The sequence below is a fragment of the Copadichromis virginalis genome, linkage group LG6 (assembly GCF_057382275.1).
Source record: "Copadichromis virginalis isolate Kocher_CV1m ecotype Utaka linkage group LG6, C_Virginalis_male_GT1.1, whole genome shotgun sequence".
In the NCBI taxonomy this organism is placed as follows: domain Eukaryota; kingdom Metazoa; phylum Chordata; class Actinopteri; order Cichliformes; family Cichlidae; genus Copadichromis; species Copadichromis virginalis.
Genome location: NC_140623.1, coordinates 42,293,960 through 42,321,902, shown reverse-complemented (window position 1 = coordinate 42,321,902; position 27,943 = coordinate 42,293,960). Strand labels below are relative to the sequence as shown.

At 41.9% G+C, this 27,943-nt stretch overlaps 1 long non-coding RNA gene across 3 annotated transcripts in view; it reads left to right on the top strand.

Moving 5' to 3' along the window:
- LOC146708555 (uncharacterized) overlaps window positions 1-27,580 on the top strand; it is a 53,745-nt gene extending 26,165 nt beyond the window's left edge. Inside the window, exons 3-4 of one of the 3 annotated variants that reach the window (XR_014920978.1) lie at window positions 24,490-24,958; window positions 25,060-27,580. This is a non-coding gene — a long non-coding RNA (uncharacterized LOC146708555). Of the gene's footprint in view, window positions 1-24,489 lie in introns of all 3 variants that reach the window. The other 2 variants (XR_014920977.1, XR_014920976.1) reach the window with 2 other exon arrangements.
- The last annotated feature ends 363 nt before the right edge of the window (window positions 27,581-27,943 follow it).

Here is a 27,943-nt window from a genome sequence, read left to right as displayed (position 1 = left end):
TGCTTTAACGCCTTGTATGACATACTGACTCCAGTATGGCTGATCCTAAATGCCACCATTGCAGAAATATCACAAACTGCAGTTTCTCGAGTGGCTTTTTGAGCCATTGAGTAGAACAAATGTAACTCTGTGACTCAGCGGAGCATCTTTGCTGCTGGAATTACACACTAAGCATCATGGTTCTGGGTCTTCTGACCCAGCTCTTTGAGTTTTTTGTGTTTTTGTGTCTTATGTATTCTTAATTTCATTTAGTTTACTGAGTGTGTGAGTTTACTTATGATCAGTTCAGCTATTTGTTTATTAGGTTCTCCTTGAGTCTTTGTCTGCTTTGTCCCTCTCTGTGTGTTTGCTGTATATCTGTGTCCTTGTGTCCTGTTTGCCTTTTCTGCCCCCGTGTTCCTCTCCTTGTGTTTCATTCCATGTTTCCTGTTTTATTGTGACAGTCTTGTGTTCCATGTTTGGTGTGTTTAGTTTTGCTTTGTGTCGCCTGTGTTCCCCGTGTTTCCACTTCCCTCCTTATCCTTCCGTGTGTTTTCGTCCTTTGTCTCCCTCTGATCATTGTGGGATTGTCTGCTAACCTCTCCTGTGTTTCTCGGTTCTTTCAGTTTTAATGCATTTAGTTCTCCCAGTGCAGGCTTACTGGCGAGCTCTCTCCCTGGTTATGTCATCGTTTATAAAGGCTTGCTTTTGTTAAGCTCAGTCCTGCCTCTCGTGCGCTGGCATGTTGGTCCACACCACTATTTAACTCGGTCTGCAGCGTCAGACTGTGACACCAAGCCCAAACATACTGATGCTTACACAGTTTACAAGAGCTCCTTCTCTTTGTGACTTGGACAATACACACAAGTCAAAGTTACTAAGCTCAATAGTCTAAAAGCTGCGAAATATGACACGTGAGCATGAAACTCACTGCATTTATGTTTGACACACTCAGAGAAGTTGAACCTTTCCAGAGTGTCTCAGGTGCTTATGGCACTCCATTTTCCTGCCCCGAAACAGGCCATGAGTAAATCTGTGAGGATAGATTGTTTTGAGGTCCACGAGTTGAAGCTTGTTTTGAAAGATGCAACTCAACATGAAATGAAGCACCGAGGAAATCTTGTCAGTCAGCCCTGATCTTATGGTGGCTCCTGTCAGGGAGTGCTTTATGAAAAATGATGAGAGTTTTTCCATAAACGATCTGCAGCTTATTTGCTAAATATCTAGTTTTTCTTTTAAATTTACACCTTGAGAGAAAAACAGCTCAGCAGCTCCATAACTGTAAGACCTACAGGTAAGAGGCTTTTAGACAAAATGTGTATCCTCAGCAGAGGAGATTTACAGAACTCGGCCATTTTTACTTCTGCATAATAAAAACTGTAACTTCATGGCAATGACTGACTCACGCACTCTGATTCTGGAAAGATTTGGGGCGTGTGGAGGTTATGATGGGCGCTGCTGCTTTGAGTAAGCATTTACTGAGACTGCAGTGAATAAGACATTTGTTGAGAAATATCCTGCTTGCTGTGGATTGAAGTGTATTCAGTGTTTTAGTCAGAATTTACACCAACTGTGCTTAAAGTGCAGCACCTGTGTCCACTTTTATTGGCAGAAGCTGTCAAAAAGATCTGTTTTGATTTTAAAGAAATTCCTGAAAATAAAAAAAGATATTTAAGAAAAGCAGCTGATGGACTCAGGAAATAATGTTGGAGCCACACAGTCAGCTGTGAAATCCACTACACATGGAAAGTGCTGTGCAACACTTTTAAGATACAGAAAATTAAAAATACAAAGGGCAGTACAAGTACTTAATCTGAACGGAGAATGGTTTCATAAACAGAGATGGGCAGTAACGCGTTGCTGTAATCTGATTACTTTTTTCAAGTAATGAGTAAAGTAAGGGATTACTATTGCAAAAACGGTAATTAGATTACCGTTACCTTCCCGTAGGAACGCTGCGTTACTGCGTTACTAAAACCATGATGTTTTTGCGAATGTCTCATGACAGTGACGTAAGCGAGTGCGCCGTTCGTGACAACAGCTGTGTGCAGATCAACAGTGGATCATATATCGAGTGCAGAGAGAGTATGAGCGTGCAGCGTTTAAAGTGTGGAAGTACTGACCTTACTTTGAGTTTGATTCCATAAAAAGTGACAAAAACATTAGTGTCCGCTGTGCGTGGGAAGAAAACTTCTTTTTACAGCGAAAAAACCCCTAAACTTCCAACAAGCACCGAGTAGCTACGACGTAATGGGAAACTCACAGAGAAACTCGCGGATTCTTCCACTGACCGCGGCACACCTGCACCAGGGTAAACCTCCGCCTACCCCACTCCTGCTTTACAGGTGAAAATAGAGCAACAGGACCGCTGAGTCTTTGACTTTATTTATTTTCTGCTGTGTTTTACTTGCATCTATTTGAAAGACTGAGTGTAAACACAAAAAATATTTTATTTTATGTGCTGGAATGTGCAGAAAATAGGTTTAAATGTTAAACTAATTTATTCAAGTCAGAGAATGTTGCATATAATTAAATATTTGCTTGATGCATAAAGTTAAAAGATTAAAACTGATAAAACAAGTTTTAAAAAGAGACTTTTCCATTTGATTACATTTTGTATGATGGATTATGCAGAAAAAGTAGAATCGGGCTGAAAGATCTATCACTTTATCACCTCTTCAGGGTGTAAATCGTGTTTTTAAAAAGTAACTAAGTAACTAAGTAATTAATTACTTTTGAAAATATGTAATCAGTAAAGTAATGGGATTAGTGTTTTGGGGAAGTAATCAGTAATTAGTTACTGATTACTTTTTTCAATTAACTTGACCAACACTGTTCATAAATAACCTTTAAATAAAAAGTGCATCTGTCATCAAGGGCCAAACATTATATTGGAGAGTGATGACGATGATGATGCATCTGCAGACACAACACCGTCTGAGCACCTGCCTGACTCAGTCTCAATGCTAACAGGATGTCTATTCATTGGATCTGAGTTTAAACTCAGTCTTCGATTCGATCATTGGAAAAATATTAGGATTCTGGAACTGATCCAGATCTAAGATCAAGTTTGATCCCTGTTTACAGAACACGTCAGGAATTTCAGATGATATTTGAGATGCTGTTTTTTTTAATTTGAAGTCTGAAGACAGGCATCAAGTAAGAACAAATAGTACCAAGGACCTGTTCTGTGTATAATCTGAGTAGGTGATAGTTACAGCTCCTGGTTGATAATATATGTACTCCTCACAGTCTGAAGCAGCAAATGAGACGGAGAGCAATGTCTGAAGAACGAGCTGGATTTCCACTGTCTGAGATTCATGTTTCAGAGGATGGATCTGGACTTTATGCTAAATGGGTTGGTAATTATATAGCGCCTTTGTACTTAAGTTGAGCACTTTCTGCTATAAGTCCCATTCAGCCAGTCACACACACACACACACACACACACACACACACACACACACACACACACACACGTACACACACACACACACACACACACACACACACACACACACACACACACACACACACACACACACACACACAGCACCTTGCACAATGATACTTTGACATACAGACTGGAGGAGCAGGGGATCAGTCCACCGACAACCTGCTCTAACACCTGAGCCTAGCCACCGCATTTCAAGGTTCAAGGTTCTTTATTTGTCACATGCATAGTTATACAAGTATAACACACAGTGAAATGTAGCCTGACACGCTCCTCGACATGTGCAAAAATTGGGAGGGGGGGGGGTAGAGGAAGAACATTATATATATATATATATACACACATATATATATATATATATATATATATAGTGTATACATTGGGTGAATGTGCAGCAGTAGCAGCAAGCAGGTGAAGTCTGTACATTAATATGAATAGACATCTGACTATTTTACAGGATAGACAATATAAACATATTTAAAATTAAAGGAATTTGAAATGTACATTGTGCCTTGGTTTAGTGTCTGGAAGAAGCATTTGAGCAATCCCTTGTATTTTCTGTCAGTGCTGCAAGAAACTAAAGATTTTCACATGTGAAATATTATCACGGTAGACACAAGAGCAGGTGGAACTGATGAATGATGAAGACGCTACGATGCAAATCCTCCAAAATGAAGTGAACACAGTAAACTTGATTGCTCTGAGAGTAGCTCAAAAGACAGTCGTGTTGAGGAGCAAACAGCCTCTGAGAATTGCGAACAGGGCTGGAGGCTGTTTTGTTTTCTTAAAATGCTGCAAAATTTATGTGTGCCTAGTGGGGAGGAAAGCAATTAGGAGAAGTTGAGGAGTTTAAAACCATCTATATGAATCAGTGCGTTTGCAGAGAAGAATCACTTTAACCTTTCAGGTCAGTTCACTTGTTCTTGCCTCGTCAATCCCGTTTTCCATACAAAGACAACTTCAGCACCCAGCTGTTTCTGGGCTTTATATTGGATCAGCCTTCTCAGACGGCACTGCCTTGTTGGTGTAAGCTTGTGTTTCTCATATAAAAAGTTCTCTGTGTTGTTTTTTGGTAAGGTTTATGAAAAATACGAAACCCATGTTGTTAATGACACCTGCTGCTGATAAATGAACTGCACTTGTTGTTGTTTGAGTTTGTGAACAGTCAATGCGAGCAATACGAGCAGCAACATCCGAGAGTTCAGTGTATAATACAAAAGTCCACAGGGCCGTTTCTGCCTTTTTTGAGGCCTATGTAAGATTCTCTTTTGGGGGAGGGGGGGGGGGGGCTATTTTGTAAAACCACAGTGAGGCAGGACTTTAAACTCTGATGCATCACTTTGGCTCACCTTAAATGTGTTACACTTTAAGGAGAAGACAGACTAGATTCCATCCATCCATCTCCTTCTGCTTATCTGGAGCCGGATCACAAGGGCAGCAGCCTAAGCAGAGAAGACCAGACCTCCCTCTCCCTAGCCACGTCCTTCAGCTTATCCGAGGGAACCCCAAGACGTTCCAAGGCCAGCTGAGAGGTATAACCTCTCCACCATGTCCTGTTTTGATGTGGAAGAATAGCGGCTCTACTCTGAGCCACTCCTGGATGGGCAAAAGCCTCACCCTTTCTAAGAGAGAGGCCAGCCATCCTTCAGAGAAAGCTCATTTCCGGTGCTTGTATCAGCTATCTGTTCTTTTGGTCATTACGCAAAGCTCTTGACCATAGGTGAGGGCAGTAACTGTGACACAGAGTGGGCACTCCATCTTTTCTTGTTGAGGACCATGGGCTCAGATGTGGAGGTGCTGATTCTCATTCCTGGTGCTTCACACTCGGCTGCGAACCGCTCCAGTGCGAGCTGGAGGCCACCACCTGATGAAGCTAACAGAACCACATCACCTGCAAAAAGCAAAGACGAGATTCTGAGACCTCCCAAGTGGAAGCCTTCCACCACTATGTGGACCAATTCCTTGCAATGGTTGTATTGTAAAGGATCGAATGGCTTATGGCAACAGGCCAGACACTCCATGCTCCCGAAGCACCTCCGACAGGACACTCCAATGGACACAGTTGGAAACCTTCTCCAAGTCCACAAAACACATGTAGACTGGTTGAGCAAACTCCCATGCACCCTCACACATCATTTGGACCAGTAAATCTGGTCAAAAGGACTCAAAGATTCAAGTAATGTGCAAAAGTCTTGAGTCTTCCATCATTTTATATATATGTATATTTTTTTAAGGAAAATAGGAACTAGGTGCAGCATTGAAACAAGCAAACATACATGGAAATACAGAATAAAGGCAGAAACAGAATTTATATATTTTTTATTAACTTGAAATTCAATATTTGTTATGACCACCTTTATGCTTCAACACAGCCTGAGCTCTCTTAGGATTCATCACTATACCAGACCTGTTGCCAATGATTATGCAGTTCACGTACAGTTTGGTATTGAACTTTAAAACTATTACTTTATTTAACAACTGTATTTATATTGCAATTGAGCTATTTCTTTAAAATACCTCATTACAGGCGTATCTCTTGGCTTGAATGAATAGTGGTTTTTGGGGTTGTAAAAGCAGACCAGTCATTCTAGTCCCTCTGGCCATTATAATGTACGAATAAATGGGCTACAGTGTGGGTGTGTTGTGTATTATGGATTCCGAAATAATTATGGTTCAGTGCTCATTTGCTGCAGATGAACCATATAACACTGTAACACTTGGCCTCTATGGGAGCAGCTTTCCATAATTTCAAAAATGTCTGGGATGGTGTTCATCCTTCATATTAATCATGATATATGCACATTCACACGTGTCAATCCAGTGCCTTCTTTTCTAAAACACAGCACCATAAATATTCATAGTATGGCCCTAAATGAGTGTGTGTGTGTTGGTGCATGTTTGCGTGTGTGTGGGTGTGTGCGTGAGCGAGAACAGGAGAGACATAGCAACCACACAGCCAGACAGGAAGGTGTGTGTTTCCAACTGTTCCAACGGATGAGGGGAGACTTTGTGGGCCTGGCCAGCACCAGAGGTCTGAACAGATGGATGTAGTGGGGTGCACCGGAAGGTTTTCGGGGTGAGTGTAGTCCTGATGTTCATGGCTAGCTGACTCCACCTCTCTCAGGCTTACCAGAGAGACAGAATGAGACATGAAAAACAAACAAAACAAAATCACAAAAGCGTGTTTGTTTGTGTGCACGTTTGTTTGTCTTTGTCTGTTTCTGCTATATTTTGTTTCTTGTTTGCTCTGTTTTGGTGTCAAACAGCAGGCCACGATCATAAAAATGCAATTATGATGTGTCTGACTGAGCATATTACTGAGTGTCTCCAACCAACAAAATGAGTTCCCGTCCAAATGGTAGAAGTGACACAGCACCAGTCACAGTATCAAGAGGTGTTCTGTGAATTCAGTGTTTAATGTCATTCATTTAGTGATAGAGGGGTGCTGCAACTGAGACCACTGAAAGAGAAAGTGCAAAAAGAATAACCATGCTCTCCATCAAAAGGCTCGCAGAAGCGTAGGCAGTTACAGTATAAATTAATTAGTAACGCCATTCCTTGGCTGGGGCTTGTGCTCTGTCCGAGCCCGGTATTCCCTGTGAGGAGAGCGGGCCCAGTGCTGTACAGTCAAACTCATTAGCACACAGTTGTCACAGTTGCAGTTTTAACACATTAAAACTCTAATCAAAACCTCTTTGATAAGCAGCACAGTGCCCGAGAAGTTAATTAGACTGATACTCTCAATTCATAACCAAACAGTATCCCGTGTGGACACATTTAAAGCAAAATGTTTGCAGCAGATTTGTGGGAAATAAGCCGCTTGAAAATGTCAGGGTAGGTTTGCCAATGTTGGCTCATTGCAGGAAATCTCCAGAATATTTATCGCCAGATTGCCACATTTACCGTGATAAAGCTGAGTAGCCGTGCCACAGGTTAAGAAGAGTGGTTATGATCAAGGAACTGTGTTACAGGACAGCTTATATCTTCTCTGTTTTCTTAGCATTACTGCAGGGTCTTTGTACGGTGGCCCTGGGAGGCCAAACGGACTGCAACTTCAGAAAACACCTGCAAAAAGAAAAACGCTGCCAAAAGAAAAACGCTGCCAAAAGAAAAACGCTGCAAAAAGAAAAAAAAAAAAAACGCTGAAAAAGTACACAAAACACAACGGAAATAGGAAAAAAACACAATGGAAATGTTTCTGGGGAGACAATAACCCGACGGACCAGTTGCACGAACCAAAACATGCTAACAAGTGCGCTGGGACTGGGCGACACTTCAAAGAAGTGAAGGAGAGGTAAATGTGCTGTTATAATAGGATTCTAATAATACTACAGATATCTGGAATATACATACATGTTTTGGTTCGTGCAACTGGTCCGTCGGGTTATTGTCTCCCCAGAAACATTTCCATTGTGTTTGTGTGCTTTTGCAGCGTTTTTCTTTTTGCAGGTGTTTTCTGAAGTTGCAGTCCGTTTGGCCTCTCAGGGCCACCGTATCTTTGCCTTAAAATATAAAGCGCCTTGATTTGGTGCTATATAAAAACATTCAATTGAATCAGATTAAATTGTTGAGCTCTTCCTGCCCATTACGCCTTTTCTTTTACAGACATCCAACATATAGGCTACAGTATCAATAAACCAATGTTTCGGCATCAAAAGTAATCATAAGGGTTGGACGACACGAACGTGACACAAACCTACATATACACAACGCTGTGCTGTGACGCTCTCTAAACAGGCATCTAAACAACCAGCAGAATAGAATTTAGATTATTAGAATTTAAAGAGGAGAGCCAAGTAATTTGCAGTACCACATCTTAAGGCTTAATCATGTGCATCCATAATTTACAGATGGATTAGCTTCAAAACACCAGTCACATTAAGAAATTAACTGACACTTAGAAGCGCACTTCCTGTGTAGGAAAGGATGTTTTTGGAGCTTCATCACTTATTGTTACTCGGTGCTGTTATGTGAAAAAAACAAAACAGAGCAAAAAAAAGATTTTCTCTGCTAGAAGCAATTGTACATTCATGAGAAACAAAGGGCATGGGAGAGCTTTATTGCTCATTGAGCCCTAATTGAAAGTACTTGCTAACATGATGAATAAAAGCCACAATTATTTGTGTGTAATTATTTTAGACTTTTTAAAGCATCATTGAAGAACAAGGATAAAATAACAGACTAAAGTTCAAAAGCAGTTAAAACTGACAACATAATAAAATTAGCAACAAAGAAAAGACTTTTTTGTGTTCAGTTTGTATAACACACGATAGATGGTAAACTTTTAAAAACGTGTTAGAGGAACTCGACAGACAATGTTGAAACTGTTAATGTTAAAACTGTTAATGTTAAAACTGTTAATGTTAAACTGTTAATGTTAAACTGTTAATGTTAAACTGTGCTGCAAGCTTGTTGTATCAACTTTCATCCATTTTTTTCTTTTTTTACTGCAAACATTGTTGCAAAATTTCCACCTGCTTGGATGCCATCAGCCCATTAAATGATGATTATGAGGTGTTATCAGCCCATCGAGCTGTCTGGTAGAAGCACTAGGCTGTTATCACCTCATTAAATGGCAGTGGTGGCTTATATCCTGCGGTTACTGAAATACAGATGTTTGCATTCTTCACATGGAGGTGTGGTGGGATGAGTCACCTTGGTGGTGACTCAGGAGACTGTGGTATGCAGTGTTGGCCAAGTTACTTGGGGGAAGTAATCAGTAACTAATTACTGATTACTTCCCCCAAAAAGGTAATCCCGTTACTTTACTGATTACTTATTTTCAAAAGTAATTAATTACTTAGTTACTTAGTTACGTAGTTACTTTTTAAAAACACGATTTACAACCTGAATAGGTAATAAAGTGATAGATCTTTCAGCCCAATTCTACTTTTTCTACATAATCCATCATACAGAATGTAATCAAATGGAAAAGTCTCTTTTTAAAACTTGTTTTATTAGTTTTAATCTTTTAACTTTATGCATCAAGGAAAAATTTAATTATCTGCAACATTCTCTGACTGGAAGAAATTAGTTTAACATTTAAGCCTATTTTCTGCACATTCCAGCACATAAAATAAAATATTTTTTGTGTTTACACTCAGTCTTTCAAATAGATGCAAGTAAAACACAGCAGAAAATAAATAAAGTCAAAGACTCAGCGGTCCTGTTGCTCTATTTTCACCTGTAAAGCAGGAGTGGGGTAGGCGGAGGGTTACCCTGGTGCAGGTGTGCTGCGGTCAGTGGAAGGATCCGTAAGTTTCTCTGTGAGTTTCCCATTACGTCGTTGCGCAGGGTTTTTTTTCGCTGTAAAGAGAAGTTTTCTTCCCACGCACAACGGACACTAATGTTTTTGTCACTTTTTATGGAATCAAACTCAAAGTAAGGTCAGTACTTCCACGCTTTAAACGCTGCACGCTCATACTCTCTCCCACACCCTCGATATATGATCCATTGTTGATCTGCACACAGCTGTTGTCACGAACGTCGCACTCGCTTACGTCACTGTCATGAGACATTCTCGCAAAAAAAATCACGGTTTTAGTAACGCAGTAACGCAGCGTTCCTACGGGAAAGTAACGGTAATCTAATTACTGTTTTTGCAATAGTAATCCTTTACTCGTTACTTGAAAAAAGTAATCGGATTATGTATCTCATGTTGGCTTTTTTGAAACAAACAAACAAACAACAAACCCACAAAAATTCAACACTGGAGATAACGAAGACAGCTACAAGTACACTGGAATCCCAAAAGCAAATGGGAACCATCAAGAGGCTGCTAGGAAAGCCCCAACCAGCAAATACCTGCAAAGTAAGGTAAGTCCTGAGGAGTCAGCTGAATTGGAAGAACAAGATCTGGGCAATCAGCACCTATTCCATGCCAGTAATCAGGAACCCTGCTGGGATAATAAGCTGGCCAAAGGAGGAGAAAGAAGTCACCGACCTCAAAATGAGGAAGCTCCTCACCACGCTTGGAGGGTTTCACCCCAAGTCTAGACTGTGTGCTAAATGGAAGGAAGAAAGCCGGGCACTGGTGAGTGTCAGAACCACTATCCAGGATGAGACAAGCCGTGTGGACATGTGTGCTTAGTGAATAGCTAAATGGGACAAAGCGGGACACAGTCCCTAAGGTGGTAGAGGATGACCGAGCTAAGATCTGTGGCACTTCCAAATATGGACAGACAAAGTGAGACAAACTGGTGATGACTAACCAACTGGAGATAGTAGTGGTGGACAAGCAGAGGACAACTGTAGCGACAGAAGTAGCTCTACCAAATGACAGGAACATCAGGAAGAAGAAACACGAGAAGGTCGAGAATAAGAAGGGCTGAGAGAGGAGCTCGAGAAGATGTAGATGGTGAAGGTAAAGTGGTCCCCGTGATAATCAGAGCACTCAGTTCATTGAGCCCCAAACTGGGTGCGTGGCTCCAGCAGATCCCAGGAACAACATCCGAACAAGCACCAAAATTACTCAACAGGTTGAGGAAAAGCTGAAAAAAATACCTGAAAATGGGTTTTACACATCCCACTGACATGAAACCTTGTAGACTGATGGCTGTTTTACACACCAGTTCGACAACAGAGTTTTTATTTCACACAGCTGCAAGAAGTTGCCTGGGCAATATAGACGTTTCCTTTCCTTAAGAATGTTTTGTCGACGGCCACGCTTCCACCAAGACCATTTCTGACGAAGCTTCGGTGAACATGGATCGATAGGTCAAGTGACGGTGCAGGTGTATCTCTCAGTAACACCATGAAATGTGACACTATTAATCAACTTTGGGAGCTTTTCTGCATTGTGGCACACAGCACTGAGGACCATAACAAAGAAGGAATCATTTCTTTACATTTAAGCCAAAAATCTTGTTTTTTAACAGAAATACATGCATGACTGTAACTATGTGCTAGATTCCACATATTCATTAAAAAATATGTAAAGTAGACTAGCAGTGATATTTGACCAGCAATGAGTGCAGACTGTTCAGATTAGACAGATATGGTGTGCAGTAGGTTTACTAATGTGACTTCATTTAAGGAATTAAAGCAATGTACTAAATTTAGCTTAAATAAAAAAAACTATCCTAGAGCATCGAATAAAAGTCTGCATGTAAGGTAAGAGCTGAAATATGCAGTGAGAGTGCACTGCTTCTTTTACTGCAGTGTTTGCATATGCAGTTCTACAAGTAATTGATAGTCCATGTCACAGAGGGGTAGTTCCTTAGATTAGGAAGTATATCCCAGACCTGGGGAACAGTAAAGTGTAATTAGGTTATTATGGGCATTGCTGCCATTCATTTTAATCCATGCTACAATTCCCTTCACCTGGCCTTATCATTTACCTCCTCAGAAACATGAGTGTCAATGAACCGACTCTGTCACTCTCATGTGAGCGACTTTGTCTTTGTACTTCTAACAGGGTCAAGGTCATTTTCTTCATCCCGTCTCCTTAAATTCTGCCTTCTTTTCCCCTCCTTCATCACTTCCTGGCTACAGTGGTACCTTTTTCCTCAATGCTAAACCAGATTCTCTTTTTTTCCGTGAGGTTTGAAAACTGTAATTTTGACATACGCTGGTGTATTTATTACACTTTTCCTCCAATTTGACCATAGAAAACTTTAATTCTCCTTCAGCTGCCTCTCCTTGGTCAGCTCTGTGTGTGAAGCCTAAGTTTATATTGTCAAATCAAATCAAATCAAATCAAATCACTTTTTATTGTCACATCACATGTGCAGGCACACTGGCACAGCACATGCGAGTGAAATTCTTGTGTGCGAGCCCCACAAGCAACAGAGATGTGCAAACACAACAACACAAACGAGCAAAATACAAGAATGGCCAACCTGAAACTAATAAATATATGTACAATATATAATAGTGTATGCATTTCTGGATGTGTATACTAAATATTTTCCTACGTGTGTGTGTGTGTGTGTGTGTGTGTGTGTATACACATTTTTACAAATTAAATAGTAAAAAAATAAAAAATAAATAATAATAATAATAATAATAATAATAAAATATATAAAATATACAGAGTTGAATATGTGCAAAACAAGTGGCATTTATATACAGTGTGGAGTGCATAATGTTGAAGTTCCAGTAGTGAAGCTGAGGTGTCTATGACGTGTTCAGCAGTCTGATGGCCTGGTGGAAGAAGCTGTCTCTCAGTCTGCTGGTACGGGACCGGATGCTGCAGAACCTCCTTCCTGATGGAAGCAGTCTGAACAGTTTATGCTGGGGTGACTGGAGTCCTTGATGATCCTCCCCGCTTTCCTCAGGCAGCGCTTCCTGTAGATGTCTTGGAGGGAGGGAAGCTCACCTCCAATTATCCGTTCAGAGCACCGCACTACTCTCTGGAGAGCTTTGCAGTTGTAGGCGGTGCTGTTGCCGTACCAGGTGGTGATGCATCCAGTGAGGATGCTCTCAATGGCACAGTGATAGAAGGTCCTGAGGATGCGGGGGCTCATGCCGAATCTTTTCAGTCTCCTGAGAAAGAAGAGGCGCTGCTGCGCCTTCTTCACTGTTTTGTTTGTGTGTACTGACCACGTAAGATCCTCAGCCAGGTGTACGCCAAGGAACCGGAAGCTGCTCACTCTCTCCACAGCAGCGCCGTTGATGGTGATGGGGGTGTGTACTTCTCTGCACCTCCGGAAGTCCACTATCAACTCCTTTGTCTTTGCGACGTTGAGGGTGAGATGGTTGTCTTGACACCAGTGGGTCAGGGCGCTGACCTCCTCCCTGTAAGCCGTCTCATCACCGTTGGTGATAAGACCCACCACTGTAGTGTCGTCCGCAAACTTCACAATGATGTTGGAGCTGTTAGTGGCTGTGCAGTCGTAGGTGTAGAGTGAGTACAGGAGAGGGCTCAGTACACACCCCTGTGGAGCACCAGTGTTCAGTGTGATGGGGGATGAGGTGATGCTGCCCAGTCTGACCACCTGGCGTCTGTCAGACAGGAAGCTAAGGATCCAGCTGCAGAGGGAGCTGCTCAGTCCTAGATCCTGCAGTTTCCTGTCCAGCTTCGAGGGAACGATGGTATTGAATGCTGAGCTGTAATCTAAAAACAGCATCCTCACATACGTGTCTCTCTTCTCCAGGTGTGACAGGGCAGTGTGTAGTGTCAGGGCTATGGCATCATCAGTGGACCTGTTGTGGCGGTATGCAAACTGTAGAGGGTCCAGTGAGTCGGGTAGTGCAGAGCAGATGAAGTCCCTGACCAGCTTCTCGAAGCATTTGCTTACGATGGGGGTCAGGGCTACAGGTCGCCAGTCGTTCAATGAGGAGATGGTGGAGGATTTGGGTACAGGGACGATGGTGGCCATTTTGAAGCAGGCTGGGACAACAGACAGAGAGAGGGAAAGGTTGAAGATGTGCGTGAACACTCCAGCCAGCTGAGCCGCGCATGACCTGAGGACGCGGCCGGGAATCCCGTCCGGACCAGTAGCTTTGCATGCGTTCACCTTCCTGAAGCACTTCCGCACATCCTCCTCAGACACAGTGTGCGCACTGACGTCATCCGCGGTGCGCACACTGTCCGGTCTCATGGTGTTCGCTGTGTCGAATCTAGCGTAGAATACGTTTAGATCCTCACACAGAGAGGCCGTGGTCTGCGGTGTGCTGGTTTTCCCTCTAAAGTCTGTGATCGTGTTTAGTCCCTGCCACATACTCCGAGGGTTGTCAAACTGTTGCTCCACCCTGTCCCTGTACTCACGTTTGGCTGCTTTGATCGTCTTCCGGAGTTGGTAATGTGCGTGTTTGTAGTCCGATGTGTTCGCGGAGGCAAAGGCGGTGTTCCGTGCCGCGCGAACATCTCCGTTAATCCAGGGTTTTTGATTTGGGAAGGATTTGACTGTTCTGGATGGGACGACATCTTCCACGCATTTCCTGATAAATCCACAGACTGAGTCTGTGTATTCATCAATGTCTCTGGCGGCCACGTGAAACATTTCCCAGTCCGCGTGATCAAAACAGTCCCGCAGCGCAGACTCCGATTGGTCCGTCCAACAGTGCACCGCCCTCCGGGTTGGAGCTTCCTGTTTCAGCTTCTGCCTGTAGGCGGGCAGGAGCAGGATGGAGCAGTTTTGTTTATCAGATTTCAAGAAACAAGCTTTGCATTGTTGGGTTTGCTTGTTTACAGCTCAACACTAATTTGCGCTTCCTTTGGCGCGACTGATTGAATCTCTGTGCTGACCAGTGAATAGGCTGCATGTGTGTTTCTGTTTCCTGCAGATGTCTACAGAGATCTGTTAAAGACCTGCATGCAGCATTGGAGCTGCGGGTGGCTGACCACTCACAGTATGCAACGCGTGCTGGTAGAGCATGGTTGTGGTTTTGGAAATCGGCAACACAGCAGTGTTTCTCGGGACTCCTTCTGAACTTCTTACTAAACTTGGAGAACTTTGATTTCAAACTGTCTGCGTTCAGAGTCAGAGCTGAAAGATAAAGTGATCAATAACAAACCTGCTGTGCTACCATCTAAGTACAGAGAGCACTGACTGAGCTCTATGATTTCATCCAGCTTGTACTAAGTCAACGCTCAAGATCAGTTTGAAGACTTTCTTTATCTTTGTTTTCCCAGTGGTGAGGAACACTGACTGTGGCTCGATGTTCACATTCTACAGTCTCCTGAGTTCTGCTAAACAACCCAAACCTAGCGTGTTCTTGCAGTGGTTAATGTTCTGAGTGTTGTTTTATATAAAGTTGGATTTAAAGACGCTTTAAATGCAACAATCAAATAAGCGTGTAGATCTTTACTGTCAGGACATAAGAGCTTTACACCCAGCAGGCAGGCAGGAGTCAGTTACTTTTAATATCTCCCCATGTAACGCAACACTATTGTGGATACGGCGGAGATTTCAGTCATTTAATTAGATGTAAATGAGGCGACGTCAAACAATATGTGGACGAGTTAATCTTCTGAGTATCAAATGGACGACAGATTTTTATCATGGAAAAAGTGAAGCTGCTAAGCTAACTGACGAGGCTGACAGGTGGTTATTATATGCTGGTGACTGACTACTGTTTGTGTTTAGCCACCAAATCTGTGGCTTATTACCAAGTAAAGTGAATGGTAAATGGCCTGTATTTTTATAGCGCTTTTCTAGTCCCTAAGGACCCCAAAGCGCTTTACACACCCAGTCATCCACACATTCACACACTGGTGATGGCAGCTACATTGTAACCACAGCCGCCCTGGGGCGCACGGACAGAGGCGAGGCTGCCGGACACTGGCGCCACCGGGCCCTCTGACCACCACCAGTAGGCAACGGGTGAAGTGTCTTGCCCAAGGACACAATGACAGAGACTGTCCAAGCCGGGGCTCGAACCGGCAACCTTCCGATTACAAGGCGAACTCCCAACTCTTGAGCCACGATGTTGCCTTCTGCTGTTGGGCTATGATGCCAAATTGTATTTGTCTGTTGCCATTTATGTGGGTTCAAGTCTGTTGTTTACTTAAAGTCTGAAACATGAAGATGTGGTTTGTGTTTTGGATCTTTTGGCTTTAGGTTCTTGTAGCAGATCACGTTACTATAATGTAAAGCACTGACACTGAACACATCTAAACATCTGACAACTGAGTCTTGCTAATATGCACTAAGTCCTGAAGTTGCCGGTACCTTCTCAGCTACCACACAAGGACCTCTTCAACATGTTCTCTGTGATTTTGACTTCCCTGGCATACTTATGTCCACCCTTCAGGGTTAACCCAGCAGGCTTTAGAGCAGAGTCCTACTCACACACATCAGCAGCGTGAACCACGGGAGGTCAGCAGCTAGCCTTCAACCCCATGGACTACTGTGCCCTCAGGAACTGATAAGCATGGTAGCTTCCTGCTGTACTGTTATCTCTCCTGCCTCTCAGGAAGAGTAGGGATAAAGTGTTCAGTTAGGCTCGCCTCAGGCATTTTACTCACTAACCATCAGCCTCTGAAGAGCCAGCACCATCAAACCCACCACACACTGGGCTTTCTGAATTAAGTGTGCAGCGCGATGTGTGACGACCGGTTGGTGGCCCTGTAGAAGATTGGGTTTTATTATTCCATTCATAAGCAGACATTTACACGACAGCCTAAATAATGATGTCAGGTTCATTAAACATGACAAGCAGGCAGTGATTCAAGTCACTTAAGTGTGTTTCTGACAGAGTCAAAGAGGATTACATCAACAGAGATTACAGGAAACCTTTATGAGTGTTCTTACAATGACGTTATTTAGAAACAACAGTGCAATCAGCAGAGTAGGACTATTACTGCACTAACTTTAGGGGTAATTAAAACAACAACAACAACAACAACAAAAGAATTTGTACCTTGGGGATTATAAGAATCAGCATGTTTTAGTCATGTGGCTGATAGAAATAAAATGTAACTCAATTATCAGGAACCGAGAGAAAGTCTGATGTAATATTCACACAATAGACCTTTGACAGAGCAGACATTTTGACATTAATAACGGCTGCATGACAATTAGTGTTCTAATGCCAGCAGCATGTCACTGTGAATACGAGCTCTTTGCACACCTTAATAGCACACCTGAATGAAATGAAGCCATCAGCGCCTCATGAGAAAAGATTTCTTGCTTCTATACAAGCAGACAAGCTTCTTGTCAAGTTTTTTTGACAAGGCTACGTAAGTATTTTGCCAAGTATTTATAATTGAGAAATTCTCAGTAGCAGCATTATCTATTACAATGCACTTTTTGGTAAGTCCCCGAGGCTCAGCCTTGGAGAATCGATTTAATTTTGTCTTTTCAAGAGCTGAGAATCGTTTGGTTTAAAGCGATCACCTGGCTCAAATACTGTTACACACTGAACTTGTTTCTATTATTTAAGTTGAACATGTTGGTGCGCGTCATTGATTTGATATGATTTCAGATTTTTAGCGAATGAAGTGTATATTTTAGATGTGCTGTTGCTTGATTTGATTCTATGTTCTTAGCATAGCTCTGTCTAAACGTGTTATGTGTTGAGGAACAGGATCAGTATTTGTCCAATGTGCTGAAAAACGATTATCACAGAAATGTTCTAACAGTTAACAAACACACACTGTTATTTTTTATCATCAGTTACAGGGACGTGCAGAAAAATTTAAAATAGATTTTTGTTCAGCAAATGTACATGAAGAAAAATAAATCTATCATTCCACTTCTACTTTGACTTCAATCAAAGTCACAATTATGGACAAACACAGTCTCACTGAACTAATAGACAAAGTTTTATTAATTAACCTCCTTTAGCAGCAGTGACCTCAGATCTGTATGTAGCAGCACTTTCAATAGTTGGGATAGTTGGGATAAGGCGACTGCTACAGCAAAGTGGATAAAAAATGAAACACAGAGAAATTCATCAAATCAGAAAAGTTGGTTTTAACATTACCTTTGTAAAGTAGTCACCCTTTCACTGTATACATTGTCCACTGCAGCCTTGTAGTTGTGAGAAACCTTTTCTGTTGAACTCGCTTTTCTTCTGTTTTTTAAACGTTAGGTAAGCAAATTGTTTTTGATAGGGAAGCTTAGGGACCTTTAGATGTTTGTTTGTTATGGTGTCATTGCTCACTGCCAAAGTCAATAAATGGCTGCATAGCATTTAGTTTTGGCTCTTTCTTGGGTGGTGTACGAGTGGGGAGAACGTAGCACTGCTAGATCAGAGCTGGAAAATCAGAGCTGGTTTACCATGTTGACAGAGACCGAAATATGTTTGGCCCAAACCAAACGTAAAGAAAGTTCAAACCACAACGAGATGATCGCAGCACATTTACGTGTAATTTATGGTCCTGCTAATGGGTGCGTGTGGATCTGGGACTCTGTTCAGACGGTGTGAACATTGGTCCAATGCTGATTCACCAGGAAGAGGAGGATGATCAGAGATCAAAGCCTTCAAATGTCCAGAAAACTCAGAATAAAAACATTCCCATCACATCATCTTACAGCTGTGTTCTCTTGGTATTATCAACCTGGCGTTTTGTCTCATGTGTATTTCTTGAACCTTTTACACACAAGCCGAGCTAATCAGGCTTTAAACTGACACGCTCACTTTAATATCTGCTTTTTTCTCTCCATTTCTCATTCTCACTTAAATGATTTCACATTTACTTGCCTGTCTTTGCTCAGAACACCTTCCCATGAAGCCACTTAGGCCATTCTCAGCAGTGCTTCACTTTAATGCACAACTGTAATGAAATTTGGCTCCATCAAGATATTGTCTGCTGACTTAATGCTTCAATACATCTGGTCACTCAATGGTTTTTTAGTAGTGTAAAATACAAGATCAAAAGGGTAAAAACCATTTGCCTGATTAGGGTCTGAGAGCAGCGGTGAAAAAGCAGTAGCTGTTGTGCGGGAGCCTTCTCTTCGATATATTCTCCAGGCTTGTTAACATGACTGAAATGTTGACCATTAGGGACATGTTTGTGTCATCTTGCTATTTTAAAGGTCTGTGGAGCTTTTAAAAAAATCAGTTACCCAACCACAAATATGTGTCTTAGAATTATAAGTGCAACATCAGATGCAGAGCAAGATATGACACATCACACGGTTTCATCTTTGTTCATCTTATTTTCTGTGTGTGAAACATTGAGTGCACCTTAGGAATTAATGGGAATTAAATGAGTTAAAGGCAGGTGCTGCTAACCAACTCGATTAAGTGATCACCAGTGTGAGCACCTCTACAAAAGCAGAAGTTTGGTTAGTTTGCTGGTCTGGAGTATTCTTGAGCGCATGGAGCAGGAAAGAAATCAGAGAGGAACTCGGAGGGGAGGACTCCAGATAGTCCATCGTTCTACAGTCAGAAAGATTATTCACAATAATCACATTGAAAAACATTAAAGACAGTTGGCAGTATTTACAGGCGTGGACATCCCACTAAATCCACCTCAAGGTCTCACTGTGCACTGCTCAGAAACTGTTAAAAAACCCCAACAGAAAAACAAGAGCTCTGTCTCAGACTCTGGCCTCAGTCAGCCTGTGAAGTTATGTTCACAACAGTGAACTTAGAAAAAGATTGAACAAGTATGGAGAAAGCCTCTAAAAATAACAGCATGGCTTAAATTTGCAATGTTGCGAGACTCCTGGAACAATGTCCTTTGATGAAACCAAAGAGGAGGAGACGTCTGGCTGTAAAACACAGCGACGCGTTTGGAGAAAATGGTTGCAGCACAGCGACTGCACCGTTTCTGACGGGTGGTGATTTGGGCTTGCTTTGCAGCTACAGGACTTGAGAACCTTGCAGTCATTGAGTCAACCATGAACTCTTCTTAATGTCAACAAGATGTTTTAGTCCAAGTGACCTCAAAAGATTTAGAAAACTGAAAGAGCATGAAAAGCTGAGATAAACATGATCTGTGAGAGAACTCTCGCATGACATATAATCATCTTATTGTTTATGGAGGAAAGTATTGATTAGTGAGACTTGGAAATCAATAAAAGGTGTGCTGAGTTATGTTTGCATTCACTGTGACTGCTGCAGAAATGCAGCAGCAGTACTCTGAGACCTGTTTGTGTCCTTCTGAGAAATACACAGTCCAGGTGCAAGACACGATACAATCACAACCACGACTGCCATAGGATGGATATGATATAATAATAATGGAGTGGATTTATATAGCGCTTTTCAAGGCACCCAAAGCGCTTTACAATGCCACTATTCATTCACTCTCACATTCACACACTGGTGGAAGCAGCTACAGTTGTAGCCACAGCTGCCCTGGAGCAGACTGACAGAAGCGAGGCTGCCATATCGCGCCAACACCAGTAGGCGGTAGGGTAAAGCGTCTTGCCCAAGGACACAACGACCAGGACAGAGAGCCCGGGGATCAAACCAGCGACCTTCCGGTTACAGATGCGCTTCCCAACCTCCTGCGCCACGGTCGCCCCGTGAGATATCCAGCTCTTTTGGCTATTTTTGGTCTCCACTGGCTGCTTAGGGAAATGTTTTAGTCGTAGAGGATGGATGGAAGGATGGGTGGATGGGTGGGTGGATGAGTGACTTTGTTTAATAGTGACCTGCTTGGTTTGTCTTTCTGCTGTTTGCAGTATGTTTTTATCTTTTTCCTTTTACTGAAAGCTGCCATAATCCAGTGAAAGTAAAGCTGCTAAAAACAATGAACATGAAATTGACCAAATATTAATTAATTGTTAGTATAACTAAAGCTGATTAATCAAGGTTAGGATATAAAGACAGATAATATTAAATATGAAATAATAATTAAATAATCACATATATAAATGATAATCGTTAGCCATAATTTCACTTGATTTCTATAAAGCACATTAGAATTCCTCTAAAAGGCTTTTACCTCCTGACAGATAACCCTGAATCATTTTTCACATTTCTCACCTTGGTCTCAACTTAAAGACATTTTTTCGTTTCTTAGCTGAGATTGGTGAGACAAGGTTGGCTGACTTGGTTTGACATGGAGGGAAGGAAAGAAGCAGGAAAGAGAATAAAGGAAATGGCTTATCACAAGAGCTGATCGCAAAGGAAGAGTTTTGTGCTCCACTGACTCGCTATTTCCCCTCTTTTCCTGTATTGTTCTACAAGAGCAAACACACCGTTATCTCCTGTCATCAGCTTTACGTTTGGCTGGGAGTGAGGTGGCACTTTACGAAACATGTGTTGGAGAGTTAAAAGAAGTGCACGTGTTACTATTTGAATTGCACAAGCGTCTGCATGTTTTATAAAAGGCCCTCTACAAAAAGACCACCGTCTTCCTGACTTACCATTAAAGACGGATGATCTGTCTTCTCAGATCCTCTCTACCAATTTGTCAGGTGTCAGCTCCTGCTCTTGTCAGCCTCTCACATTTACTCTCAATTTAACAATTACCCTTCTACCAGTCCTGTGACAGGATGTCAATAGGTCTTTCTGAAGACGCTAACAAATTCTGTCTCATTCTTCCACACCCAGCGGAAATGGGGGAAAAAATCCTGTCATATTCCCTTCCTACCCTCTTTACTCTCTTTAACCAGCGCTGCTGAATTTCCAGCACGCTCTGACTTTTCATCCTGTCAAAAAGCATCACCATCAGCAGGTTTTCCTTGTGAAAACTGGTCGTTTCCTCACCACTGTGCCGAGTTCATTTTCCCACAGGTTTCACGTGTGTGGTCTCCAAAGCTTCCCAGCACCCGTGTACCACCCTGTCACTTTGGAGTATATTTACTGTGCTCTGATAAACCAGACTGTAAACTTTGACATTTTGCTGCCCTAAAAAGGATTTGTGCTATTTCATTCTTTTCACACCGTCTCTCATTCATGTCAGCCTCTAATGTATGCAGCTAGAATAGATCTTACATGCTTGACTTTATGCCCTCTGTCATCTGTCTTCCTTTTTGTAGTCAGACAGTCTTGTTATTTTGATTTTCTCTGTTCGCTTGGTAACCTGTATGAAAGAGGCTGAAAGGACTCTGCTTTTCTCTGAGTTTGTTATGAATAAATCCAAAAAACTCATCAAACCCTCTGAAATGCTTTTTATATTTACTGATTTTAAATTATGATACATATTCGTGTGATATTAGGTGCATAGACACAATTAAATTCCTCACCGTCTTGCTTAATTTAACAACAGAATAATGATGTTTTTGTTGGTTGTTGCAGCGTGTGCTCCTTTACTATTCCTTAAAGCCATGTGTTCAGTTACACATAATTAGACGTCTCTATCTCTCAGTGGCCACCTGCTATTCTTTTTAGTGTGCACGCTGTGTTGTCAACCAACACACAGTGAATGCACTATAGATGCTCGGCTCCAAAGATGTTTTGGTTAGTCCATCTCAATGAAGGATTCAACTCTAGCTCTTTGAAGTGTGAGGCTGCTCTTTGCCAAACCTTTCCGCTGGAGATATGAGAGGAAAAGGCTTTTCCTTTCCTGCTCTCTGCTTTCATTATCTACAGAAGATCACGGTGTTCTTTGGCTAAAGTGTAGAAGCTGCATATGTTTCAGTTGTTATGAGGTGCTAATCATAAAGCCCTCCACCAGTCACGAGGCCATAAGCTGTGTTTCGTTTCCCTCTTCATCCCCATTAAATTTCCCCAGCATCATAAGAAAATGATAAGTCAGGACTACATGGCTACAGCCAAGCTAATTCCATTATGTCAACATTATACAGTTGATTAAGTGACTATCAGAGGTGGTGGTTGGTTCCCAATTCGTCTTTTTCTTCTGTATCTTTGTACTTTCCCTCTGGGTCAGCATAGTTGTTGCTCCAATGAAGCTGGTTTGTTGTAGCATCGCAATCAATGCAGGGATTGTGCTGGGCTGTTTTTCCACAGACAGAGCTAAGGCCAAACATTCAATTTATCATTTGATCTACATTCAAACAGTCACTTCTGGACATGGAGAAAAAAAGAAGTTGTGACTACAAGTTGCTGGAGAATCCTCCATCTGCTGGCTGAGCTCAGCCCTACAGATGGAGCTCTGGAGGGAGCTGGAAGTAGAGTCACTGCTGCTTTCTCTTGAAGGGGCAGGGCAGTATTTGATATCCTTGGATGAGAATGTACTCTACAAAAGTTTCAGGCAAGTCTAATCTTTTTTTTTTTTTTGCTAAGACGAAAACAATCCCTGGTATTTGTCTGGCAGGATGGAGAATATGCCGCAGTTTTAGATTTAGTCTTTCTCAGCGTCTTCTCTCTTTATGTGATTTCATACTGAGTCCATGATGTTGAGATCAGGGCTGTAGGGGCACAGACCATCTGTTCTTCTTGTTCTTCCTGTGGCATTTGCCAGTTCGTTGTGACTTTGGATGTATGTTATTCTGCAGAATAAATCTGGATTGCCTCACATGCTTTTTAAACTAACTTCACTGGGCTCCATACAAAAAGCAAACAAACAAAACAAAATGTTGGACTCATACAAACATCACTGCTTTTAAAAATACCAAGTCATGCCATAAATGCATGCAGTGTTCTGGTTTACGTTCAAGTGTAGGACGTCTTAATTGAACTGATAGAAAATCTTCAATATTCAATTTAATTTTATTTACACAGCTCCAAATCACAACAACAGTCACCTCGAGGTGCTTTATATTATAAGGTAGACCCTACAATAATACATACAGAGAAAAAACCCCCACTGGCGACAGTGGGAAGGAAAAACTCCCTTTTAACAGGAAGAAACCTCCAGCACAACCAGGCTCAGGGAGGGGCGGGGCCATCTGCTGTGATTGGTGAGAGAAGGAAGACAGGATAAAGACACGCTGTGGAGGAGAGACAGAGATTAATAACAAGTAATAATTAAATGCAGAGAGGTGTATAAACACACTCAGTGCATCATGGGAATTCTTTTCAATATTGTTGTTTTATAGTAGGAGTTGGTTGATTTTCATAAACAGCTGTTGCCTCTAATTCTCCAGTCAGGTGCCAATAAACAGATACAGAAGAAAACCATGTAAAGAGATAAGGAAAGAAAATGTGTTTGACTTTGAGTCGCTGCACATCCCACTAACCACCCATTGTAAGCGGGTCAGAGTACAAGGGAGAACCCACTCTGGGAGCAAAGCCAGCCTCCGGGACACCTGATCTGGGCACTAACAAAGATCTTTAGCTCTTTCAACTACATCAGTACGGCATTGTCTCCCCACCAGGCTGCCCTCACTGCCCCCTTAAGATGAATGAAGAGACAGGGGTTGGGGCTTATTAGACTGAGGAAAATTACCTCACTTTTCTCTCCTGCTCTTTGATCCCACATCATCAATCTCATATTTTTCAGTCTTACTTCACTTCTTTCAGATTTGTTCTTTATAGTCTAACTTATGTTACAGGAATTTATTTATGAATCAAACAAACCAGCAAAATCAAAATCATAATTGTGCATATTGACTCTTTGTACCAACTACCACATCTGTCAACATCTGTGCCTTTTGCGAGGTCTCGTCAATACATAGATTTTTTTATTATTATTTACAAACAGATCATTTGGTCTGGTGATTCTAACCTTACTCCATTATGCATTCCTAACCTTGAGGTAACCTCTGTTCTATGTTTGGCACTTTTACAAAACTGTAGTGTAAATTCAGGATTTGCGTGTGAACAGCTATACTATTCTTTCCCTCTGTGTCCCGATACCAAAGGCAACTGGAGCTAATGAAGCAGAAGCAGGAGGAAACAAGGCAGCGCATTGACAGCCAGAAGGCAGGAGAGCAAAGCTGCACACAATCATAGCTGATGCTGAGCCGATCCGACAGAAGAAACAACTCGACCAGGTAGAGAAACAAACCGAGAGAGGTACAGAGACAGTACGGCTTGGAGAGAAAGAGATGTGAAGAAGGAGAAGACAGCTGCTGGGGGTGAGGTGGGGTTGGTGCTTTGGAGAGCTAACTGGCTACACTGGCTGCTACAAGGATGAAAGACACCAAAAGTCTGGGTCTGCTCCAAGCTCATTAAACCCAGAGCCAGCCTCTCCCACTGAAGCCTAAAGGCCTCTGCGACCTTACTAACCCAGCATCAAGTGAAATGCAGCTGTCTGAATGCAGCTTTCAATTTCCCCTGTTGTGAGACACTGGAAGGAGCATTTGCCTCGCTGAATGCTGAGTTCAACAGGTGACCAAACAGACCCTGAACAAACAGGTGCAATAGGTTTAGCTTAGTGATTAAAAAATTGTTGATTTTGATGTTTAATTTCACTAATAGACTTTCTTCAGGGGACGTCTACGTTTGCAGCTGTGTGCCAACAGTCCGGACAGCACTCGTCTCTGCAGCAGCGAGACTGACTGGGGATTTCCTCTTTGAAGCTGGCAACGGACGAAAATATTTCCATCAACTGATCTCCAGCTGTCATGGTGCTTTAAAAAAATAGAGACAAAAATAATTGTGTTGATGAGGCTATTCGTTTCCCCCCTTTTCTACAGGGGGTGGATCACTGTTTAACAGAGTAATGACTCCTGACTTGAAACACTGACAGCAGATGATGGGGGTTTGGTGGCTGACATCAAGCTTGGACATTGTTTTCCTGGAGAGATGCTAAGCTGTACTGTCAGGAAATCTCTTTAAGCCTTTGAACGTGATTGATGCAATAAGCAATAATCAGGTTGAAATGGCTGCACTCTTTCTCAGAGTCCTGCAAAACGGGAAACAAAGACATCAAACATTTTCCAGTGATTTCTCTCCAGTGTGGAGGGTAATGGGCTGCATAGGTGGTTTCTGAAATTTCTTTAAACTACTTGCTACAATCAGCTGATTTCTGTTTGTGTGTGTTAAAACACCAGAGTTCTAGTACTTGAGGTGAGGAGAAATAACCACAATTTTTATTTTTAATTGCACCAAGGTGCAAGACCATGACAGTAAACAACTATCCATTGCTGCTAAAGCACAGTCCTGGCCTCACCATAGCTGTATTCAGCTTCTGTTTATTTGTGCCGTTTTTCTTCAGTAACTGCAGTGCTCTGCTGGGTTGAGATCAGGTGACTGACTGGCCATTGAAGAATACCCCTTTGCTTTGCCTCGAGAAACTCTTGGGTTACTTTTGCAGGATGCTTTGGGTCATTTTTCATTATGACGGCAAAACGCTGTTCAATTACTTTTACAGCATTCGGCTGAATCTGAGAATCAGAGAATATAGCTCTGCACAATTCATGTTGCCACTTCTGCCAGCATCATCGGTAAACACAAGTGATCCTGTTCAACTGGCAGCTGTACGTGACCATGTTAGACGGATAATGTGATGTGCTTTGGCTCATGAGCTGTTTCTCTTATTCAGTCTACTTTTCTCTTCCCATCGTTCTGGCACGAGTTCATCTTTGTTTCATCTTTCCAAAGATTTTCTTTTCAGATTTGTGCATTTTTAAATGTTCTGTGAAAGTCTAATCAATCTTTCCTATTCCTGAGTGTAACCAGCGGTTTGCACCCTCCACAGTTCCACTGATGAAGATGTGTCTTCATCGTAGAGAGTAATACACCTGCGTCATGTAGTCTTCTTTACTTGGCTCAATAATGTGAACAAGCTTTTCTCCACCAGTGAAAGAATTTACATATAATTGAGATATATTTGATATTTATAAATTATATTATATGTAAATTATATATTGGATTTAGATACTGTCTGTGGTTTTGAAATAATTTTAGCTGGTTGTTTGGTCTCTTATGTTGAATTTTCAGCTCCATGTATATTAGTATAATTTGTTCATTCGTGATGTGTTTTTCATGTTTTCTATTTGTTGGTTGAATTGTTCAAGCACAGGTGGAAGCAGCTAGAAAAAGGAAAAAGAAGAAAAAAGCTAAATCTTGCACAGTGCATCTTTTCATTATTTGAATGTTTTTGTACTTGATTCCTGACAAAAAGAAGAGAAAAGAAAAAGAAGTCTTGTGTCGTCTTTCAGGCCCTTTGGTTGGTGAGCTGGTCACTGCAATTGTTCTTTGGCTAAATCAACAAGCTGCTACATTTTAACACTTTTCCTCTTTGGACCTCATATTGATTCCATTCCACTGAAAAGCTATCAAATGCAAGTCCTACAAACAAACTCCACCTTTTATCAGTTGAATTTGTCACAGAAGAACCAGGGAGCAGGCATCAGCCAGGCCATGAAACTGCTTCTCAACGATTTGTCCAATTACTTTTAAACTTTGAACATGGAAAACTAAAAAGTGCAAAAATGGCTGTGATTCCAGTTCATACATTACTTGTTAAGCCCATCAAATCAAAGCTGAAATCGACACTTCAATCATGAATCACTTCAAAACACTGATTAAAATCCACAGTAGTCATGCAGAGAGAGGCAAAATTACCAAAATTGTATCACTTTTCAAACACCTATGAACACGACAGTATCTGTACTGTTGATGGTAGGAGGTTCTCTAGCATATCGAGACTATCTCTCCACACGGTTACATATTCCATATGTACGGGGTACCACCCCCTTGGTCGTGGCGTGTGGATATTTCTTTAAGACACTCCGGCACGCCCGGCTACGCCCCACAGCTTACCTATAAAACAGCTGTGCAGATGTGACACCGGTGATCGTTTGATCGGAACGCGTCTCCGAGTGGCCTCACGGTGGAGAGATAGTCTCTCACTAAGAGAACCAAGGTTACAACGTAACCGTACGTTCTCTCGCATTGAGCCAGGCAGCTTTGATCTGATATAGGGGAGCAGTGTTAACCACGTTCTGTTGTAAAAATATAAAACATGTGATTGAATAGTTATTAAGTATTAATGGAAAATAAATTCACAACTTCTAAGATAATTAATTTTCTACACAACAGGAACGAGACTTGCACAGTCTGGTATCTGGATGTATCGTATCCACTGTCACCACTCATACTTTTTTATACTGGGGGTTGTTGTGTTTACAGAAGAGCGACACCGCTGGGACAAATATGATCAAAATCATGTTGGGTCAAAGGCAGCTGACGGGTGTTCTGTGGGACGGAGCTGACTGAGGGCTTTTTGTGTCTTTTGTTTCACGTGATGCATTATGGGAGAACTGCCAGTGATCCTTAATCTGAATCCCTGCTGTGTGGATGGCATGTTTTCATTTCAGTGGAGTGGGATACAGTCGAGATAAGGACCTACATTGCTGTGTCTATGAG